This window comes from Gymnoscopelus braueri (genome assembly GCF_963280865.1).
Source record: "Gymnoscopelus braueri genome assembly, chromosome: 21".
In the NCBI taxonomy this organism is placed as follows: Eukaryota; Metazoa; Chordata; class Actinopteri; order Myctophiformes; family Myctophidae; genus Gymnoscopelus; species Gymnoscopelus braueri.
In genome coordinates this window covers 43,286,276-43,308,216 of record NC_137623.1, presented here as the reverse complement: position 1 = coordinate 43,308,216, position 21,941 = coordinate 43,286,276, and positions in this window count along the sequence as shown.

Here is a 21,941-nt window from a genome sequence, read left to right as displayed (position 1 = left end):
ACATTAAGCTTATCATCTGGGGACCCCCTGGGGGTCACATTTTTGCACATTGCACATTTTGGTGCATGGCACCGAATTGCAGCACAACAAAGAGAGAGAGAGAGAAAACAAAATAGAAAGGGTCCAATAACAGCTTGATTTGACTTAGGGCGGCTTCAGACTGGGTCCGTTTGAATCAAACCGTTCCAGAGTACGCTTGGCTGGCCAGCATTCACACTGGCCAAGACTCGAGACCATTTCATTTAACAGTAATGGTAAATATGTGCCTCATGGGGGCGCTGTGGACTATGGGGCTTTGGGAGAGAGAATGTCATTCACAGAAGAAAAGTCACTCTAGAGTGAATAATAAAGTTTGACTGTTCCTGACGTTGTCTTGAGTTATAATAACAACAGATCAACAATACACAACCAAAGCAGTGTGTGCACTGGTCTTTGAAACCTCGAAATGTAACATCGTCTGTTAATATGATATTGGCGTCACGGACGCATCCTTGGTATTTTAGCAGTGACGTCACGGACTAATCCTTGGTGTATTTATCCTTGTATACGTTCGCCACACATGAGTTTTTTTATTTTTCACGGCTCGCGCTACTCAAACTAGCGGGGTTATTATTTCTTGTCAACATTCAAGTAGAACTATGAGAAGGTATAACCCAGCTAAAATAATGCGTCATTATAAAAAATATATAAATTATATATGATTAGCAGTCCACTTCCTTCTCTTGGTACGGATGGATTCACACTGCAACGTTTCGTTCCCGACTCCGCAGCAATCGGACCCGAGACTACCTCCCAAGGTGGTTTCGGGTACGGTACGGTGATGCGTTACGGGGAAGGGTTCGCTACGTTCACACTACCACAACCTGCCATGTGGTCCGGGGTGCGCACCCGGGACCATAGTGTGAAGCCGCACTTAATGTGGCCATTCTGTGACGTTAGTCGCCTATGACATATGACTGACTACATGTTGGGCAAGGTTTCAGGCTGATCTGAACATCTTTGACTTAGAGATAAAAAGAAAAGTATTATTGTTTATTGCTGCCTGTTATGCCCAATATGTTAGGTAGAGTCTATATGGCTTGGCACACAGCTAACAAGTGCTACCAATAAAGCTCCTTAGACAGTGGCTTCGTTTAAGCTCTTTACTGATGGTCATTGTTAATTGTCTTGTCTGCCAAGCCATACAGACTCTACCTATTGTATTGTAAGGGCAGAACAGTAAAAATACTTATCCTGTCCAAGACCTGTGAGAAAGGGGTTCAACATGCAGTGTGCTGCTTTGAACTGAACTGCTTCAGAAAACTAAAACTAATCCCTTCATTAACTCACCTGGTGAGGCTGAGGTGTACAACATTGCCAATCTAAGGTGTCTAAGGTACATACGGTACCTACATGCCAGATACAAAAAAAGTCCTCAAGGGGGCAATAAATCACACACACAAAAGTATACAGCACGCTGCCCGAGCCATCGCTGTGGTTCGTCTGCAGCCTCTGTTCTTCTGTAATGCAACTGCAAAGCCGTCTTGCTTTCCAAATCCGTTTTGAGTCTCTCGGCCGGTCTGTGTGACTGTCCACTCCTGACGGGTTAACAGTTATAACTTCCAGTATTAATGACATCATTAATACGTCATTCATGCCCAGATTTGGGGAATGCCCCGGTGACTTCATCATTATCAAATGTAAGATAAACATATTTCAAAACGTGTACAACATATGTGGAAAAGTAGTTGAGGTGCCTAGTTAGAAATGTTGTGCTGATCGGTTCAGTGGTTTAGACCAGGGGTTCCCAACCTCTCTGATACTTTTACTTAAGTAAGATACCATGGACCGGCTGCCAGTTCTTGGACCAGCAAGGAAATAAAAATATATGTCTCTATATATGTACATATATGTCCATATATGTGGCATATATGGGACAAAAGAACACTACTGAACTAGGAATTCCTGGGTGTCTTCTCGCGGACCGGTGGCACATGTCGGACCGGTGGTTGGGAACCTATGGTTTAGACAGATTAGATTACACAGACAGACACACACAGACACAGACACAGACCCTCGTGTAGCCGGCTAGTCTCTTTCAGATCCAGGCCATAACAAGTGGAAAGTGCTAAACGGGACGATGAACGAAGCACAGACGAACAGAGCTGCTGCTGCCACAGACTTCCACTCTCGCAGGGCATGACGTAACCGGTCTCCTTGACCCGCCGTCAGTAGCGACTGCCCCGACTCGCCGTCGGTACTCATGGCCGCCAATTCCCACCTGGTGTCGCGGGGCAGTCCCGCCCGCTCCAGGACGTACTGGATGACCGCCAGCTTGCATAAGGTCTTCAGACTAGGACTTAAGTCTAAGATAAACAGGTACTGATCAAAGAGGATGACACAATCTCTCACCATGCAACAGCGCATCCGGATCATAAAATATGGACCTTTCCCTTTGGGCTCCACCTTCTTCCAGGAGAAGGTCCCTGGGTTGAATCTCCACATATCATCAAAGCCCCGCTCCCACTCCCGGCCACCACATATGTACAGCTCTCCGTTGTAGGCAAAGGCTGAATGATCCCAGCGTCCTTCTGGAAGAGGCCGTGCAGAAGGCGTCCTCAGCCAGCAGCTGGTCTCCGTGTCAAACACGCTGACGCCGTTGTTGTTGTCTTCGTCCACTCGGCCCCCGAATACAAACATCTTTGTCCCGATGACGGTGGCGGAGTGACATTCCGAAACAGGTGGCGGAGTGCCTCTGGTGTTAATTAAAGACCAGACCATCGTGGCGGTGTCCAACTTGTGGATGTCATTACTGGGTCCGGTCAGCCATGTGTATCCTCCATAGATATACATGACCTTCCCCAGGACGCAGGCCGAGTGGTCACGCCTCTGCCGTGGAACAGTCCCCGAAACCCCGGGCTTGAACCAGCCGTGAGTGTCGACATCAAATGCATAAAGCATGTTGCAGTAAGGTTTCCCTCCGCAGTAAGGTTTCCCTCCCCAGATGTACACGATATCTTCTATCAGCACAGCTATGTGGCCCGAGCGCCCGGAGGGGACCTCTGGGGGAAACTCTCCTCTTCCGGCAGTCACTGGGGGCATGGGCAGCTTCACCCAGCGTAAGGACACAGTGTTGAAGACCTGCACCCCGATCGCACTCATGTCCCCCCACCACCCAAAGGAGTACAGGCTTTGTCCCACCACCACAGCGGCAGCATCAGAGTGGCACTTTGGTCCCCGTTTCAGATACACAGTCCAACGCAACATTTAAAACAATTAAAACTGTGAACAGAAACAAATCAATTGCATCTTGCTCAGTTAAAGAATTGAGCAACATTGTGAACGTTGCCACTTATATCGGTACAGCTGCAAAAACGCCACGTGAAGCTTTGACCAATCCACAAAGACGATGGGTCGGCTTTGATGCTCCTATTTCATGGAACACTCTACAACTCACGCAAAAAAATCACAGCCCCAATGTCCTATGGACAATTTTATCACCTGCTCTTAAATCTCCCTACCTCACCATGTAATTGTTTTTAACTACTAAAATGTTGTTATGGTTTAATGTTTTGTTGTTTCTGTGTTTTATATCCGTATGTATCTTAATTGTTCATGTTTGTGTATGTAATATCGACAGCATTGCAAATGAGGGTAAACCTCAATGCTCTTTTCGAGAATAAATAAAGGTTTAAATGAATCAATCAATCAATTGTCTCTTGTAATAGCTGATGTTTTATGGTGTAGGGGTGTTCTTTTTGTATTCATAGTGTTTTTTATGTTGTGTGTTTTTAATGGATCCCTGAGTCGGCACAAATAAAGTTGATTGAGTGATTGATTGATTGCTTGCTTGCTTGCTTGCTTGATTGATTGATTGATTGATTGATTGAGTGAGTGAGTGAGTGAGTGAGTGAGTGAGTGAGTGAGTGAGTGAGTGAGTGAGTGAGTGAGTGAGTGAGTGAGTGAGTGAGTGATTGATTGATTGATTAGTGGGGAACGTTCTGAACTCTGACTTCCCCTGGCGTCTTCTTATTCCAGTTTGCATGACTTACAGCAGTGGTGGAAAAAGTACTCAGAAAGTCTACGTCTAAGTACAAAATGTACTTAAAGCACCAAAAGTAAAAGTACTCATTATGCAGAATGTCCCATTTCACGTTTTAAAATGTATAAAAATAGTTTGAAAAGGTAAATACAGTTTTAAATACAGTTTTCAAATAAATGTAGTGGAGTAAAAGTACAATATTTGGGTAGTGGAGTAGAAGTAAAAGTCCAAGAAATTGGATATACTCAAGTAAAGTACAAATAACTCAAAATTGTACTTAAGTAAATGTACTTACTACTTTCCACCACTGCAAACAAACAAACAAACAAACAAACTAGCAGTTCATGGCCTTTTAAATATTTGAGAATACAGCTTTTCCACCGGTTCTCAGTAGAAAAGCTGATGGATTGCGCTCTCCAGGTATATGGAACCAGAATTTTTCTTCATAAGTGAAGGAGGTTAAGTATCTCAGGGTCTTATTCACGAGTGAGGCAAGGACGGAGCGGGTGATCAGCCGGAGGATCGTAGATGCAGGAGGAGTGGTATATTGCGCTCGCTGAACCGCACTGTTTCAGTTTTACTGTTTTCAGAAAAGAGAGCTGAGCCAGAAGGCAACACTCTCGGTCTACCGAGCAATCTGCGTTCCTATACTCTCACCTATCGGTCATGAAGTGTGGGTCATGACCAGTGGTAGAAAAAGTACTGAAATACTACTTACTAATAATAATAATAACTAATAATACTTAAGTAAAAGTATCAATACCACGATGTAGACATACTCTGTTACAAGTAAAATACCTGTGTTCAAAATGTTACTTGAGTAAAAGTATTGGCTTCAAAATATACTTAAAGTACCAAAAGTAAAAGTACTAAAATGTTTGAAAACAGCCGATCTACAAGCTCACAACGCGTCACATTGCGACGCGTTGTGAGCTTGTAGATCGGCTATTTTCAAACAGCCTATGTATAAAATAGGGCTAAAGTGGTTAATGTGTGTTTTATAATATAATAATTTATATCTGATTCTGCAAAGTAACTTGTAACTAACTCTATCTCAGAGGCAAATATTGCTCTTTTTACTCCACTATAATTATTTGAAAACAATACTTACTAGTTACTTATTTTGATTATTGTTACAATACATACATTAACCACTTCAGCCCTATTTGGACTTGGCTATAGCTGATCTACAAGCACGTACAACACGTCGCAATGCGACGTGTTGTGTGCTTGTATCAGATATTTTCAAGAGATTTTTAGACATTTTTTAGACGTGATAGTGAAACGTATTATGAGTACTTTTACTTTTGGTACTTTAAATATATTTTGATGCCAATACTTTTGTACTGGCCAATACATTTTGATTGCCGGACTTTTACTTGTAACACAGTGTTTCTTGTTTCTACATTGCAGTATCGATACTTAAAAGAGTAATTGAGTACTTTTTCCACCACTGAATGCAGACAGAATGCCCAGAGAATGCAGAGTTACACTCAAGAGTAACACATTATGAGATGACAAGAGACTGTTTGTGTATTCACACTGGCACACCGTACTTGTGCAGTGCACGTGTGTGTGCACGTGAGTGCACACGTGCTGTATGGAACACGCTGTACCTCCATGGTCACGTTTGAGGTGATACGCCTTTCATCTCGCTGTCCTCTGCTGACCCTCTTAATGCATGCATATGCACAAGACACGCACACGCAAGCACACATGTAGGCATGCTCATACAGTGTATGTAAGGACACGTATGCGCTCTCTCTCTCGCTCTCACACATACACACACACACACACACACACACACACACACACACACACACACACACACACACACACACACACACACACACACACACACACACACACACACACACACAAGTATGCACTCACACAGTGTATGTAAGGACATGTAAAGGAAATGAACTCAGTGACATCACGGTGTGGCTCACCACTCCTCTGCCCTCCCCCTCCCCTCCTCTCCTCTCCTCTCCTCTCCTCTCCTCTCCTCTCCTCTCCTCTCCTCTCCTCTCCTCTCCTCTCCTCTCCTCTCCTCTGCCCTCCCCTCCCCTCCCCTCCTCTCCTCTCCTCTCCTCTCCTCTCCCCTCCCCTCCCCTCCCCTCCCCTCCTCTCCTCTCCTCTCCTCTCCTCTCCTCTCCTCTCCTCTCCTCTCCTCTCCTCTCCTCTCCTCTCCCCTCCTCATCTGCTGTATTCCCTCTATCCTGACTGCTCTCCCCCCTCTTTCTCTCTCCCTCTCACTCCACCCCCCCCTCTCTCTCTCTCTCTCTCTCTCTCTCTCTCTCTCTCTCTCTCTCTCTCTCTCTCTCTCTCTCTCTCTCTCTCTCTCCAACCCCCCCCCTCTCTCTCTCTCTCTCTCTCTCTCTCTCTCTCTCTCTCTCTCTCTCTCTCTCTCTCTCTCTCTCTCTCTCTCATCAGGGTGATCAGGTTCATATTTTAAGGATACAGTACACTCATGCTGCTGTGAATCTCTCTGCTTCCACTGAGGCTGTATGGTGATGCTCTTCATCTGCACCTTTTTTCTTCTCTTCCTACATCATTTCTTTTCTTAAAGATCTCAAAAAGAAATCACAACTTTTCATCAATTAAAAACAATTCTTCAAAAGTATTTCATAAATACAATCCAAAAAAATCAAATACTTTCCGTAAATACATTTAAACAAAGTTTAAGAAGTAGTGAAAATAGCAGATCTACATGCACATACAGTAGTGAGCTTGTAGATCTGCTATTTTCACTAATTTCTCTTTTGGGTCTCGAGCTAAAAGGTTTGGGAGCCACTAATGTAGACCCAGCCCCCAGGACCAGTGGTTAAAGTAACTAAGTGCCTTTACTCAAGTACTGTACAATTTTGAGGTATTTTTACTTTACTGGAGTATTTCCAATTGTCTTTACTGCAGCTGCCCAGGCAGTAAAGATCCTGCCCAGTCTAGCTGCTCGAACTTGTGGGCAAGATTCGCCAGAAAAAAAAGGATCTGCTCCGACAACAATAGATACACGTTACTGCAGTGATACATTGGCTGCCCCATTCGCACCTTTTACAAAGCTAAAGCTGCCGACTCCTGCATATCAATGGTCCAAGTGTGACCTGTTAAGTACCGTAGTATGTAGGAGGCATAGGCTGTACTGTTAGATGTCCTGACTCCTGGGGGGTCCGAAAGAGAATGGATAATGGTCCTGGGACATTAGCTCCCGCTAGTTCACCCTGCAGTCGGGCGGAATTCTCCTTTAAGCTATTGTGTGTCGGAACGTCCGAGCATAGTCCACATCGGCGCTGATCATGTTCACAACATGGCAGGTGATGTAGAAACTCCTGCTGGTTTGCGTCGCTTTGTCATAATTATGAAAGTTTCTTAAACCTAACTTTCAAGTTGAAGTTTATGGGGGGAAAGAGAGGGAGGAGTCTTGCTTTGGCTGCCTCTGCGCTGCACCAACGAGGTCTGTCACAGTCTCAGCGTGACCAGACACACACACACACAGACACACACACACACACACACACACACACACACACACAGACACAGACACAGACACACACACACACACACACACACACACACACACACACACACACACACACACACACACACACAGGCGCACGGCCGAGCGTGCACAATACAGATTCAATGGGTGGCGTGGCAGCGACCAGGTTCATATAAACTTTCTGTGTGCAGTGCATGCACTCAAACTTTATTGTTGATCATGCGTGACGTGATGAAAGCGGCCATTAGGGGAAAAAAACAAAAAAACACCACCATTCCCTTCCTGGTTAGCGTATTTTTTGTTCTCGCGTAAGCACAGTGAAACACTCCGTCATTACCAACCATGGGATTGATCATACTAAAGATAAATATTCTGTGACTACTTGAAAATGAAGACTTAAAAGAATATCCGTTTCCATTAGAACAGATGTAACTTTATACTTGACGTTTAATCACTTGAACCCCAGCATCACTATTCTGGGAGGAACATTCGCCAAAAATTGCCGATCTACAAGCTATGAGCTTGTAAATAGTTTGTAGTGGCAAGTACATTTTGATTGCCGGACATTTACTTGTAACACAGTGTTTCTACGTTGCAGCATCCATACTTAAAAAATAAATGGAGTACTTTTTCCACCACTGACTGCTTGTAGATCCCATATATCAATGGGATTGGTATTTAAGATTGTCAAAGGAAGAGTGCCCTCAATACACTCGTAGATACCTTCCTAACTACTTCTCCAAAGTGAGTGACACCCACAGCCACAACACTAGAGGGAACAACCATGATCTGGTACACCCACATTTGGAACAATTTTCATTCTACTGCTCTGCCACCAAGATGTGGAATGCCCTGACACCATTCATTAAAGGACGTGTACCACTGGTTTATTTCAAAATTGTTCTGAAAAAACATCGCAGTATCAGGAGACCACAAGGGGAGGTAAATGTAATGTTCCCATCTCTTTTGTACATATTGTGTTCATTTTTGACTGCATACCCAGTCAGACAATCAGACACAGGAAGATTTATGTCACCGGGCAGATGCCTTTTGCTGATTGGATCGATTGACAGCCAATGAGCCAATGAAATGCGTGCTAATTTGTTCGTCAGTGTTGCCATGTACGCTTATTATATGCGACTTTGGACTTGTTTCCTGTAATTATTGGTATTTGCGGGTTGCGTTTTTTTTGGGCTTGTTTCTAAAGTGTAGTTACTTATTTTTGTCTTGCATAAAAACAAAGTGGTTCTCAAACATCTTCATGTCAAGAACCCCCGCATTAATATGTAACTGTCCTGTGTATCCCCATCTGAAAACATTTTGTGCCAGGGACCCCCATATCAGATTTGTATTGTTGGAATTGTTGGATGGTGTGTCCTATCCACCGTAGGTGTCTTTTGGCACGGCTGCTTCCATACAGGTGGATTATGTGCTGTTCAGAATTTCCGTGTGAGGGACTCTGTCTTCCCAGGACCTTCTGAAGGCAGCAGATGTGGAAAGCCTCCAGGTTTGGAAGTGCCGTCTATATGGAGTCTCTGCCCCATAAAGCAAGGTAGGAGAAGTGATCGACTGTTTTGATGGGGACATCATTTATGTGGAAGACTTCAGTTTTTTTTTTAGGTTGACCTGAAGGGGTGTGAGCAAGAAGTTTGCGCAGAGGTAAGGATTAAGGTGAGGTTGTGGGTGTGCAATCCTCACTCCCACCATCTTCACTCCACCAGGTGGACTTCAACTGGCATGAGAAACCCATGACGACCTTCGATCTGGCTGGAGTCGCAGGGGACTGCGGGTGATCCGATATTTTGACCTTCACCTATGCCTGTCCCCAAGTGCAGATTTGATTTGGGGTTTTCTTCCCTAGCCAAAGCACCCTCCCAGGTTTACCCACATGGCAATGGGGCAGTGGTAGGTTGGTGGGGCCCACTGCTACCCCGGTGATCCCCTGCCTTTTAGCCTGGAGTCGCAGGACTCCAGTTACCATGTGCTGCCACGAGGAGGCAAGGGAGGGGTCTTGGTGAAGGAGAGCCTATGTACTGACCTCAGAGGACTTACGCGCTCGGCTTCCTTTACCCAAACTGACTGTTGGTCAGCGGCAGGAACTAAGGGAGGGGGGTCACATGCATCCCTACATGCAGCATCACTCTAGCATACTGCACTAGATGCAACACTACACCCTGTGGGCAGAGCCGCAAGCACACACACACACACACACACACACATACACACGCACACGCACACGCACACGCACACACACACACACACACACACACACACACACACACGCACGCACGCACGCACGCACACACACACACACACACACACACACACACACACACACACACACACACACACACACACACACACACACACACACACACACACACACACACACAAAGAAAATTGGCACCAAGAAGTGTGAGTGCATCCGTGGTGGAAAAAGTATTTATTTTTTTACTTATGTAAAAGTATCAATACTTAAATATAAAAATATTCTGTTGCAAGTAAATGTCCGGAATTCAAATTTACTTGAGTAAAAGTATCACTTGAGTATTGGTATCAAAATGTACTTAAATTATAAAAAGTAAAAGTACTCATTATGCAGAATTCAAGTTTTCAAATGTATTCAAAAATACTATTGAAAATAGCAGATCTACAAGCTCACAATGCGTCGCATCGCGACGCATTATGAGCATGTAGAATAGATCGACTATTTTCAAATGGCCGAAATGTATATAAGGCTGAAGTGAGTTATGTATGTTTTGTAATAATAATCCAAATCTACAAAGTAACTAGTAACTAAAGTTGTCAAATAATTGTAATGGAGTAAAAGTATATATTTGCCTCTGAGATGTAGAGGTGTAGTAAGTAAAAGTACTGAAAATTGGAAATACTACACTAAAGTAAGAATACCTCAAAATTGTACAGAAGTACAATACTACACCACTGGCGTGCATGCATGCGTGCATGCATACCATGCACGTGTGCGCGCGTGTGTTACTCCCACACTGTTAAGGACTGTAGGACTACAGTGAGTCACAGAGTAGTGACACCTGGACGAGAGAGAGAGAGAGAGAGAGGAGAGAGAGAGAGAGAGAGAGAGGAGAGAGAGAGAGAGAGAGAGAGAGAGAGAGAGAGAGAGAGAGAGAGAGAAAGAAAGAAAGAAAGAAAGAGAGAGAGAGAGAGAGAGAGAGAGAGAGAGTAATATTGTTATCTATATTTTTTATATGATATCAGTCATAACACTACTACTGTTCCATGCACATTCTGTCTGAGTTAAACTACTTGCTTACTTGCATTTTGAGGACAGAATTGTCACTTGTCGTTCAGTGCATGTTACATGACATTGATATCTTAACTAATTGACCACCATTGACGAGTGTACTTGCCATTTCAATCCAAGGTTCACACCGCCATTGACGAGTCACTTGACATGTGGTGTTTTCAGTGGTTTACGATAGAGGGCGCTCTTCCTCAGCCTGTCAATGATCCCAGCATCGCCAAAGAAGAGTAGAGCCAAAGATCACATGATAAGCGATCAGTGGGTGGATCGTTGTGAAGAAACATATTCTATGATTTTTCAAAGGTTAGTGAAAACGCTCGGGATCGCTGGCAAGGGCAGCTATAGACGATGTTTTAACTCTGGCGGTTAGCACAATGCCTGCAAATGACGTAGATCTACGTCCTTTCAGATCCAACCATTGACCGCCATTGACGTAGATCAACGTCAATTCAATTCGATAATTTTTTTTTTAATCCCACAAGAGGGCGCATTAACGCAACTAAGGAATGATCCCTCGACGCTGATAGAAGGAATGGACGGATGTGACGTCATGCCAAAAAAAGTCACTTCCGTCCACTCCTATATTAGGATTTGTAGAAAAACACATCTAGCTCAGATTATTTTTTGTGTGAAAACAAGCCATTTTCAACGAGCGCTAGAAACAAAATGGCCGATCGCGGTAAAAAAAAATCCTCTGGTGGATAGACGAGACCCTCCCCCTCCCCCCAGACACTGGGGGAGGGGGATGTTCACATTCGCGTGCACGTCGTGGCTTCTGCGGCTCTCCAAAGATCGTCAAAACAAGGTAAAGAATGCTGGCACCACCGCAAGAAGCGGATGCATAATACCTGGCAGTGAATGTGTTAATGAGTTAATTGCTATCTGCTGCAATGCCAATAAACTAAAATTATTATTTTTTTCCTCAGGTTTTGCGTCTTGTTTAGTCAGAGGAACCTGTGAGTCACGGAGAATGCTTTACAACGCTGTAACCAAACAAACACCACATTAACAGGCTGCAGCTCTGAGTCAGTGTCAGCGAACACACACACACGCACACACACACACACGCGCACACACACACACACACACACACACACACACACACACACACACACACACACACACACACACACACACACACACACACACACACACACACGTACTGTACACAAGCAGTTTGACTCACACTGTGCCCACATTCACACTGAATTATAAAGTCATTAAACACGCACAGAGGTGGAGGAGTGAAAACGTTAAACGAGTAGGAGAAGCTCCGGATAGTAGTGACTTCTGGAAAAGTATCTCCTGAGACCTCCATTTCTATTTCCATTGTGGTCCAGTGCACTCAATGACAACATGACAACACAGCACAATATCAGCAACAACACTAAAAGCAAATCTCTGGGGGCAAGCCAGATCAATGTATATCTAAGGGCAATTATATTTTGAGTACAGCCATTGATTGATTGATTGATTGATTGATTGATTGAATACTTTTTTAACCCATACACATTCCCTGCCAGAGGTTTTTTTTTATTTTACTTCCCCCAGTGCCAGTGTTTACATTTTTTTTACACAGGAGCCGAGATACAGGGTTTTAAAGTAATAAGTTAACCAAGGAGTGAATGGAGCTAGAAATCTTTGGATCGTGATATCTCTGGTTCTGTGTGGATAAATTGAAAAAAAAAAAGACTAAAAAAAAAAAATTGGCAGGTAAAGTGTTAATGGGTTAAATTAAATTGCAAACAGTACAGCAAGTGCAATTACACAAAAAGGATAACACAAAAAAGCCCTGAGGCCTTGTTTCCATTGTGGTCCTATGTATTGTGTTGTAATTTGTATTTGCAATGGGGGGGTTGCTGACGGTACCCTCTGGTGGCAAGCTAGTTGACTTGTCTTGCACACACGCGCACACACACGCACACGCACGCACACGCACCCGCACGCACGCGCACACGCACGCTCACACGCACACGCACACGCACACACACACACACACACACACACACACCATACACACACATACCAGGGATTCCGTTAGCCGGTATTTACCGGCCATTGGACCGGTAAAATGTTTAATTGGCCGGTAAATGTAAACACCACCGGCCACCGTGGCCGGTTGGGAAAATGCTGTTATTAGGCTATTTTATCATTTAAGCCTATTATTAATATTATTATTTGGATAAAGTAGTTGGCTACAACCATTAAAATCATAATCATTTAAAGTTGTTATCATGATCTGACTGTGTGGTTTAATTCCGACAGCCTGCTCTGCGCTGCAGTTATAGAATAGCCTATTCGTTGTATGATGGTGTCGCGCGTTGAAAATATTGGAGCTACAAGCTCACAGCACGTCGCGTTTGAATAATAATTCCTTTTAACAGGTCGTTCATGAAAGTCCTTGCGGTCTTGTTTCCAATGAGAACCTGTGAGCAATTAGGGGTTAAGAGTCTTGCTCAGGGACAAATTTCATTTCATCGACACATATGCTGACCTGGCCTGGAATCGAACCTGGGGCAACCAGGGCCTCTGGCTCCCTAGGCGGGCTCACTAACCACTCAGCTATGGCCGCCCCGAGCTTGTATGTATTGTGAGCTTGTATGTCTGCTATTTTTGATACGACACAACAAGTAATCAACCTCGCGCAAGGCCACATATATCATGACACATATAATTCACGTTAACAAAACCTACTTTTGCATATCAAGGTTGAATGAGAATCGATGTAAAGCCCAAAATATATATTAATTTGTTTATACTGTGCGACGGTGTTGCGCAGGGAAACCACAGCCCGCAGGGTTATTAGGACTCGCCCCAAAACACCCTCGCCCCCATTGTTCACAGGCGGACCAGTGGTTCTTGTATTCTTGTATTTGTTTTACTGAGGATAAGGGTAGAAATAGGTTTAGGATTAGGTATAGTTTTACTGAGGTTAAGATTAGGATGGGAATAAGGTTAGGTTTAGGCATAGTTTACTGATATGTTTGTTTAGGAATACCCTACCAGGCGAATACCGGCGGATTTTCCAAGGGGCGACCGTGTTTTGGGGCGAGCCGCCGCGACATCTCTCGTCACGCAGCAGTTCACTCATGCCCACTTTATTCATTTCATTTTTGGCAAGCGACATCTCTGCATGATATAGTAGATCATATAATTTAGTTATCTATAAAAACAGGAACAGATTGCATCTGTGATAAGTGGAAAGAAGCGCAGCAAACGTCACGAGGTGTAATGAGCCCAATCAGTTGGGTGCATGACAGCAGTGCAAACACGCATGTGACGTTAATTATAATATGGCCGGTAAAATATAATCCTGGCCGGCATGGTGGCCGGCCCAAAAAATGCCTAGCGGAAACCCTGACACACACACACACACACACACACACACACACACACACACACACACACACACACACACACACACACACACACACACACACACACACACACACACACACACACACACACACACACACATACATCGGGTTGTTGTTGTTATTGTTGTTTGAGGTGATGAGAGGTGTGTTCGAATTGTAAACCTCTCGGGGCTTTTAATTGGCAGTTTATAGATCTGTGGGGCTCTCTAATTGGTCGGCTATATAAATCCAAACTGTCAGCAAGTCCCGCCGCCCCAATCCACTAATAACCTATAAAATCATCACTTTCACTCACAGACACTCACACTCACAAACACACACATGCTCTCTCTTTTGCTACAGTTTCTGGAACAAAGTGACATATCGTTGCTGTTGGGCAGAAACCTCTCATCTCCATATTTTAAACTTTTGTGTATGTTCGTAAATGAACGCCCTACTTGATCACACTACAGCATCACACAAAAGCATCAAAAGTAGCAGATCTACAACCTCAAAACGCGGCACGAAGCGACACGTTTTGAACTAGTAGATCTGCTACTTTTGATGCTTTTGAAATTGAATCGTTAAAAGTAAAGGTTTTGGACATATGAGGTTTTTAACCCGACAGAAACGATAATTATGTAGCATTTGTGGGTGTAAGTGAAAACACATCCTCCTGAGCCACTGCCGACCTGTTGATTTTATTTGACTTTTAGAAGTATGTGCGCACACATATACGTGGGTCCAGGGGAACTGTGTGTGTGTGTGTGTGTGTGTGTGTGTGTGTGTGTGTGTGTGTGTGTGTGTGTGTGTGTGTGTGTGTGTTCGATACACCTGAGGCAGTGAGTACATGGGGGGTGGTCAAACTGTCATTATACAACAGGTAGTTCCGACCAAGCAATCTGATTGGTTGAAATAGCTTTCTAGCCGTGCTTCAAACCAGCATCATAGCACGGGCCTAATCACATTAATAAATCACTCCGCACTGCAGTCCGCACCTGCTTAGACCATATATGGCACAGCTGTGCTGTGACGTCACGCTGTCCCACGATAGGAAAACAAACAGACAGTACCCACCGCCGCCACCGGAGAACAAACAGCTACGCAAAATGGACTATGTTGTTAATTTTGACTTATTTGGTGGACTTACGGTTGATCAATGGTTAGAAGAGAGCACACTAAATCGCCTAAAATCCTATAATAAAAGGAATAACTGGAAAAAAGTGTGCTTTATTTCAATGGTAACATCCATACTGTATAAATATCCTCCTGTGTTAAAGTAAAATTACTCCCATTTCGTTAACAGTCCAGTGTATGTTATACTTTATCGTACGAAGGTATCGCACGTCAAAAATAGCCGATCTACAAGTTCACAACACATCGCCATCTTGACGCGTTGTGAGCTTGTAGATCAGTTATTTTGGCCACGTAACACGATCGTACGACGGAGCATATAGCCTACTGGAATCAGCTGTGTTGATGAGACGATGACTCAGAGTGCTGCGCTGTTACAGGGACTATTTTGTCTCAGTCAAATAAACTCTTCTCTTTACAGGGAAACGGATAAGCGATTTTTTTTTATTATGAATTGCCCCACAATATGAATGCATTTGGATGTGTTTTGTTGGTAACTGTTGTATAATCGCAATATTACACTCGAGGGTGTGCTTTACCTTACATTATTAGCACTTCTGTGATCGCGGCGGAACTCGGCTTCGCCTCGTTCCTGACCGCATCACAGGCGTGCTAATAATGACGGTAAAGCACACCCTCTCGTGTAATATTGCTTAATTCATCACCTGTCTCTTTTGTGTCAACGCACACACACACACACACACACACACACACACACACACACACACACACACACACACACACACACACACACACACACACACACACACACACACAACTTTCCCTGGACACCCACACACACTGAATATGAATCATCATCTTCAGAAAATTAGACACACCTACATAAAGAAAAATACTTTCTCACGCGCACACACAAACGTGCATGCATGCACCCACGCACGCGCGCGCACACACACACACACACACACACACACACACACACACACACACACACACACACACACACACACACACACACACACACACACACACACACAGAGAAGTGACGGAGATTGAGTATTGACTGAAATAAACAAACTGACTTCAAGGGTGAAGTTGGAAACGTGGAAAAAACTTCACTGTCTTTAATTGATCACATATTGATCACATATTGATCACATACATTGATCAATACAATATTTTGTTGCTGTCAGGTGGAAAACTTGTATGTCCAGAACCGTCACTTTTGGTACAAACATTTTCTGACATAGTGAAAATAGCAGATCTACAAGCTCAAACCGTGTCACATCACGGTGCGTTTTGAGCTGCTATGTTCACTACATTTGCTTTACAGTCTTATATGAAAATGAAATGGAAATACAAGGTTTCTCAAACAAGTTCACACGACTAGTGATGGTTAGATACGTGTATGATGTATGATGTCTGTGTGTGTGTGTGTGTGTGTGTGTGTGTGTGTGTGTGTGTGTGTGTGTGCGTGTGCGTGTGCGTGTGTGTGTGCGCGTACGTGCGGTGCGCACGTGCATTCGTGCGTGCGTGTGTGTGTGTGCGCGTGTTCGTGTGTTCGTGTGCGTGTGTGTGCATGAATATGATTTCTCTGGTGTCCATCTGTATGAGTCATATATTTATATAGGGTGGGGTGTGTGTATGGTGTTGTGTGTGTGTGTGTGTGTGTGTGTGTGTGTGTGTGTGTGTGTGTGTGTGTGTGTGTGTGTGTGTGTGTGTGTGTGTGTGTGTGTGTGTGTGTGTGTGTGTGTGTGTGTGTGTGTGAGAGAGAGAGGGAGGAGAGGGAGAGAGAGGGAGGAGAGGGAGAGAGAGAGAGAGAGAGAGAGAGAGAGAGAGAGAGAGAGAGAGAGAGAGAGATGATATGATATGATATGATATGATATCTGAAGTGTTTCAGAGAGGCTTAGGCCATAAACAGCGGGCCCTTATTTGTTTACATAATAATATTATGGAAAGCTATAGTATATTGTACTCTGTGATGTGTTCTGCATAGAGAAGAGAGAGAGAGAGAGAGAGAGAGAGAGAGAGAGAGAGAGAGAGAGAGAGAGAGAGAGAGAGAGAGAGAGAGAGAGAGAGAGAGAGAGGGATAGACAGACACAGAGACACAGAGAGAGAGACACAGAGAGAGAGAGAGAGAGAGAGAGAGAGAGAGAGAGAGAGAGAGAGAGAGAGAGAGAGAGAGAGAGAGAGAGAGAGAGAGAGGGGGATAGACAGACACAGAGACACAGAGAGAGAGACACAGAGAGAGAGAGAGAGAGAGAGAGAGAGAGAGAGAGAGAGAGAGAGAGAGAGAGAGAGAGAGGTCTCATACGCTACGAACTGTTAAGTGTTGATGAGTCCATAGTGTGAAAGCATATATCCATAATAATATATTTATGTCAGAAGAGAAGGTGTTTGATTATCTGCAGATGTATTCTTATTCAGATACACAAACAATGTCAAACACATCAACACCCAACAACTTTATTATACTACATTTTTGGGTCGTGATAATGCCTTAAAATTTTACTCCTACATTGCGTTTATCAGAGCAATGGTCAGTGAGTTATGTCCATTTGAAGTATCAAAAACTGCTGTAACACTGCTGTAGGGTGGCAAGTCCACACCAATGATTTGCAACGCAACTATTTGCAACTGCAACTCATTGCAACTATTTGCAACTCCTTGCAACTACTTACAACCATTATCCGCAAATGGCACCGGTCTGCAACTGGTCCGTCCAGGGGGCAGTCGGTAGCGCTGTCGCCTCACAGCTAGAAGGTCCTGGGTTCCTGGGAAAGGAACTGGTTGGACTAACGTGTTCCTTCCACATGCTATACGTCCAACCAGGGAAAATCCCCCCTCAGGTGATAAGAAGCGGCTTGCTACTGTAGCTCCTCAAGCATTGAAGTAGGCATGAGCTCAGTTCAGGGCTTTCCCTAGGCTGGCAGAGGAAGAGTAGCACCCAGGATTACATAGGCAATTGGCAATGGGTAAAAAAAATTAAAACAAATTTAAGAAAAAAACTGGTCAGTCCAGACCACTGCAATTTATTGCAACTGGCTGCAAGTTGCAACTAGTTGCGTAGGTGTGGAATGGGCCTTATGTGTGTGTTTAAAAAAAATATATATATATATTTTCATGGCAGACCCCTGAACAGTACTGTTTGTGCCAAATGTTTTGCGGATTGAAGCAACAGTGTGCCTGTGGCCTCGGGGCCCCCTAAAGTGGCTCCTGTTGTGACTATTGTCATGGCAGACCCCTGAACGGTGTTTGTGGCACGTTTAGTGGGTATTTATTGATTTATTGATTGAATACTTATGATAATGATAATGAATTTATTTATATAGCGCTTTTCCAAACAAGGTTACAAAGTGCTTTACATATAAAAGGGCAGCATAATAACCACACAGGTTAAAACAACATACATAAAAGCAACACATATAATCAATAGGTCACATGATTACAACAATTAATAATTAAGAAAGAGCAATTAAAAGCTGATAATATGAAACCCAAAAGCACAAGGCAAAACAGCTAAGAAAGGGCCTTAACATAAAGGTAGGTTTTTAGAAGTGATTTAAAAGAAGACACGGATCTTGCTAGCCTCAGCTGGGCAGGGCATTCCAAAGCGTGGGCGCCCGGAATGTGAAAGCCCCATTGACGAATTTAGACTTAGGGACTGTAAGGAGAGCCTTACCCGTGGATCTAAGGCGGCGCCCAGGTACATAAGGGGCCAGCAAGTCTTTGATGTAGCTGGAGGTCAGTCCCTGCCGGGCTTTAAAAGTTATCAGTAAAATCTTAAAATGTGCAATAGGATGGGTGTAATGTGATCACGTTTCTTAGTGTTTGTTAGTAGTCTTGCAGCTGAATTCTGTACCAGTTGGAGCCGGGAAATGGCTTTTTTACAGAGGCCAGAGTATAAAGAGTTATAAAAGTCCAAACGTGATGAAATGAATGCGTGAATGACCTTTTCAAGGTCTGCTGGTGATAAAAAGGGTTTAATTCTGGCAATGTTTCGTAGCTGGAAATAACATGTCTGAACGACGCGTGTGACTTGTGGGTTAAAAGAAAGGTCTGAGTCAAAAATCACACCCAGGTTGCGGGCTGTATGCTTGACATTAGACGATAAGCTACTAAGCTCTGACTGGAGTGACAATGTGGAGTTAGGGGGACGAAAAATAATTATTTCAGTTTTTGTCTGATTTAACTGGAGGAAATTTTGAGCCATCCATTCCTTAATCTCAGAGAGGCAAGAAAGTAAGTTGCTCATATTGCCTGCAGTACCGGGTTTTAGTGGTATATAAAGCTGTGTGTCATCTGCGTAACTGTGGAAATTAATATGGTATTTACAAATGATATTTCCAAGGGGGAGCATGTAAATTGAGAACAAAAGGGGACCCAGAATTGATCCCTGCGGGACACCACAGAGAAGCTTCTATCAGAGAGGTAGGAGCGGAACCAGTCCAGGAGCATTAAAATAGAACAGTCACCGGAATCTGCATTAAATAATAAGTCATTTGTCACTTTTAAAAGGGCATTAACAGTTTGCAAAAAGTACAGAGGTACAGTTATACAATAATGCTAAAAGAATAACACATCCATTGTGGTCCTATGTATTCAATTAATCAAGACATATAAAGACTACTACACAATAAATCATCAATACTAGGAGCAGTTAAAGTAAATTTACTGAAACACAGTGGGGGGTCATTTCTTTTGGCAAGCTAGAAGACTTGTCTTCAGGTCCAGTTGTAAATTGCAGACAGGTGCTCTTTTACGGTGGTTTTGAAGGAGGGTAGGGAGTCACAGTGTTTGATGGCTTTCAAATAGCAGATGTATAAAATAGGGCTAAAGTGTTTAATGTCTGTTTTATAATATAATGATTTATATCTGCAAAGTAACTAGCAACTAAAGTATTCAAATAATTATTACAATATTTGCCTCTGAGATGTAGTGGAGTAGAAGTAAAAGTATTGAACATTGGAAATACTCAAAAAAAAAAAAATACCTCAAAATTGTACTTAAGTACAGTACTTGAGTAAATGAACTTAGACCACGTCCACACAGAGACGTTTTTAGGTGTATCCGCAAAAGTTTTTAATCGTTTAGACGTTTCGTCCACACGGAGCCAGTGTTATGAAACCGGGTCCCAGAGTGAATAACTCTGAAGACGCCACCCTTGCGTCTCTGTGTGTACACCTAGAGACGCATCGTTCCTGAACCGATGACGCCATAGCTCCACCTCTCGCTTAAGCCGCATGCGCCGAGTTATCATGTAGCTCTACAACAGAGGCATAGCCATGGTACAACTTTTATTCATGTTTATGTATATATATTTTTTAATCATATTTTTTTTCGGCCAAGTGTTTCCTATATTCGGTATTCGGTTTCGGCCAAGAATGTTCCATTCGGTGCATCCCTATTAAATAAACATTTGACCTCTTATTTTTCCGGATACTGATAAGCAGAACCGGAACCGGACTCGTAAAAATCCCAACGATACCCATCCCTACTTGCTGTTGTTTTTACATCATACTTGCACAGATGGTTTACACTGTAAACCATCTGGGTTTACAGTGGTCAGGGTTGTCAAAGTGGCGGCCCGCGGGCATTTGGCGGACCGCGGAAAGGTCCATGGCGGCCCGCGGAAAGGTCCATGGCGGCCTGCGAAATACTTCTAAAAATAGTAAATTGAATAAAAAATAAAAAATAAAATAAACCCCCCCCCTTTTTTTTTCAGGCTCCAGGTGGCGCTGTGGCAGAAAACGGTGGCGTGGCGCTGTCAGACATAGGATAGGCTTCCTGTCCTCTGTATTTCTTTCTATTTAACACTTCCGTGACTAGCCGGTCAATCTGGACGATTTTGAGAATTTAAAGTGGATTATCTTCTCTCATGAAGCTCAGAGGAAATTCCCCTTTCATGACTTTTCCTAACTATTTGATTGAAATTATCTCTGTTTTTTTCTTCTTCTGAAACGTATTATAAATATGAAATTAGCCCCATATATACCATCCCAGTCGTTATATTTCGGCTAATTTGACCGCTCTCACCCTCTCTCCCCCAGGGATGAGCAGTTGACACCTCGAGACCCACCGCAGAGCGGCCCGTAGACCAGCAGACTCGCTGCGCAGCGAGTCTATGTTGCCATGTCTGCTTATTATAAGCGACTTTGGGCTTGTTTTTCACGTCTTTCTATTATTATTATTATTATAATTATATACATTACACTACACTACAGCTCAGAGGCAAATCTTGTACTTTTACTCTACTTAGATTAGAGCTTCATGCATGTCCTTTTGTAAATGATTTTTTATTAGGTAAATATTTATATAAAAAGGTCTAACCAGGGACTGGGGTTGCAAATTAAGATCTACAAGCATACAGCTTGTCACGCAGCAACTGCTTTATGCTTGAAGATCAGATATTTTGCGCAGGATTGAGCACATGTGTGAAGCATACCGATGTGTTCGCTACAGATTGCGCTGTTTTCTAATGCTGTGCCAACAGATCTGATCTACAAGCATAGGGCTCGTCAGGCAGCGACTGTTTTATGTCTGTAGATCAGATATTTAGCGCAGGAGTAGAGCAGGAATGAGCACATTTGTGGAACATAGCGATGTGTTCACTTGTTGCGCTGACAGGGAGGAGGAGAGGAGAGACGCTTTTGTCTGCGACGTGGACAGCTGATAGAATGAGAGCTTTAC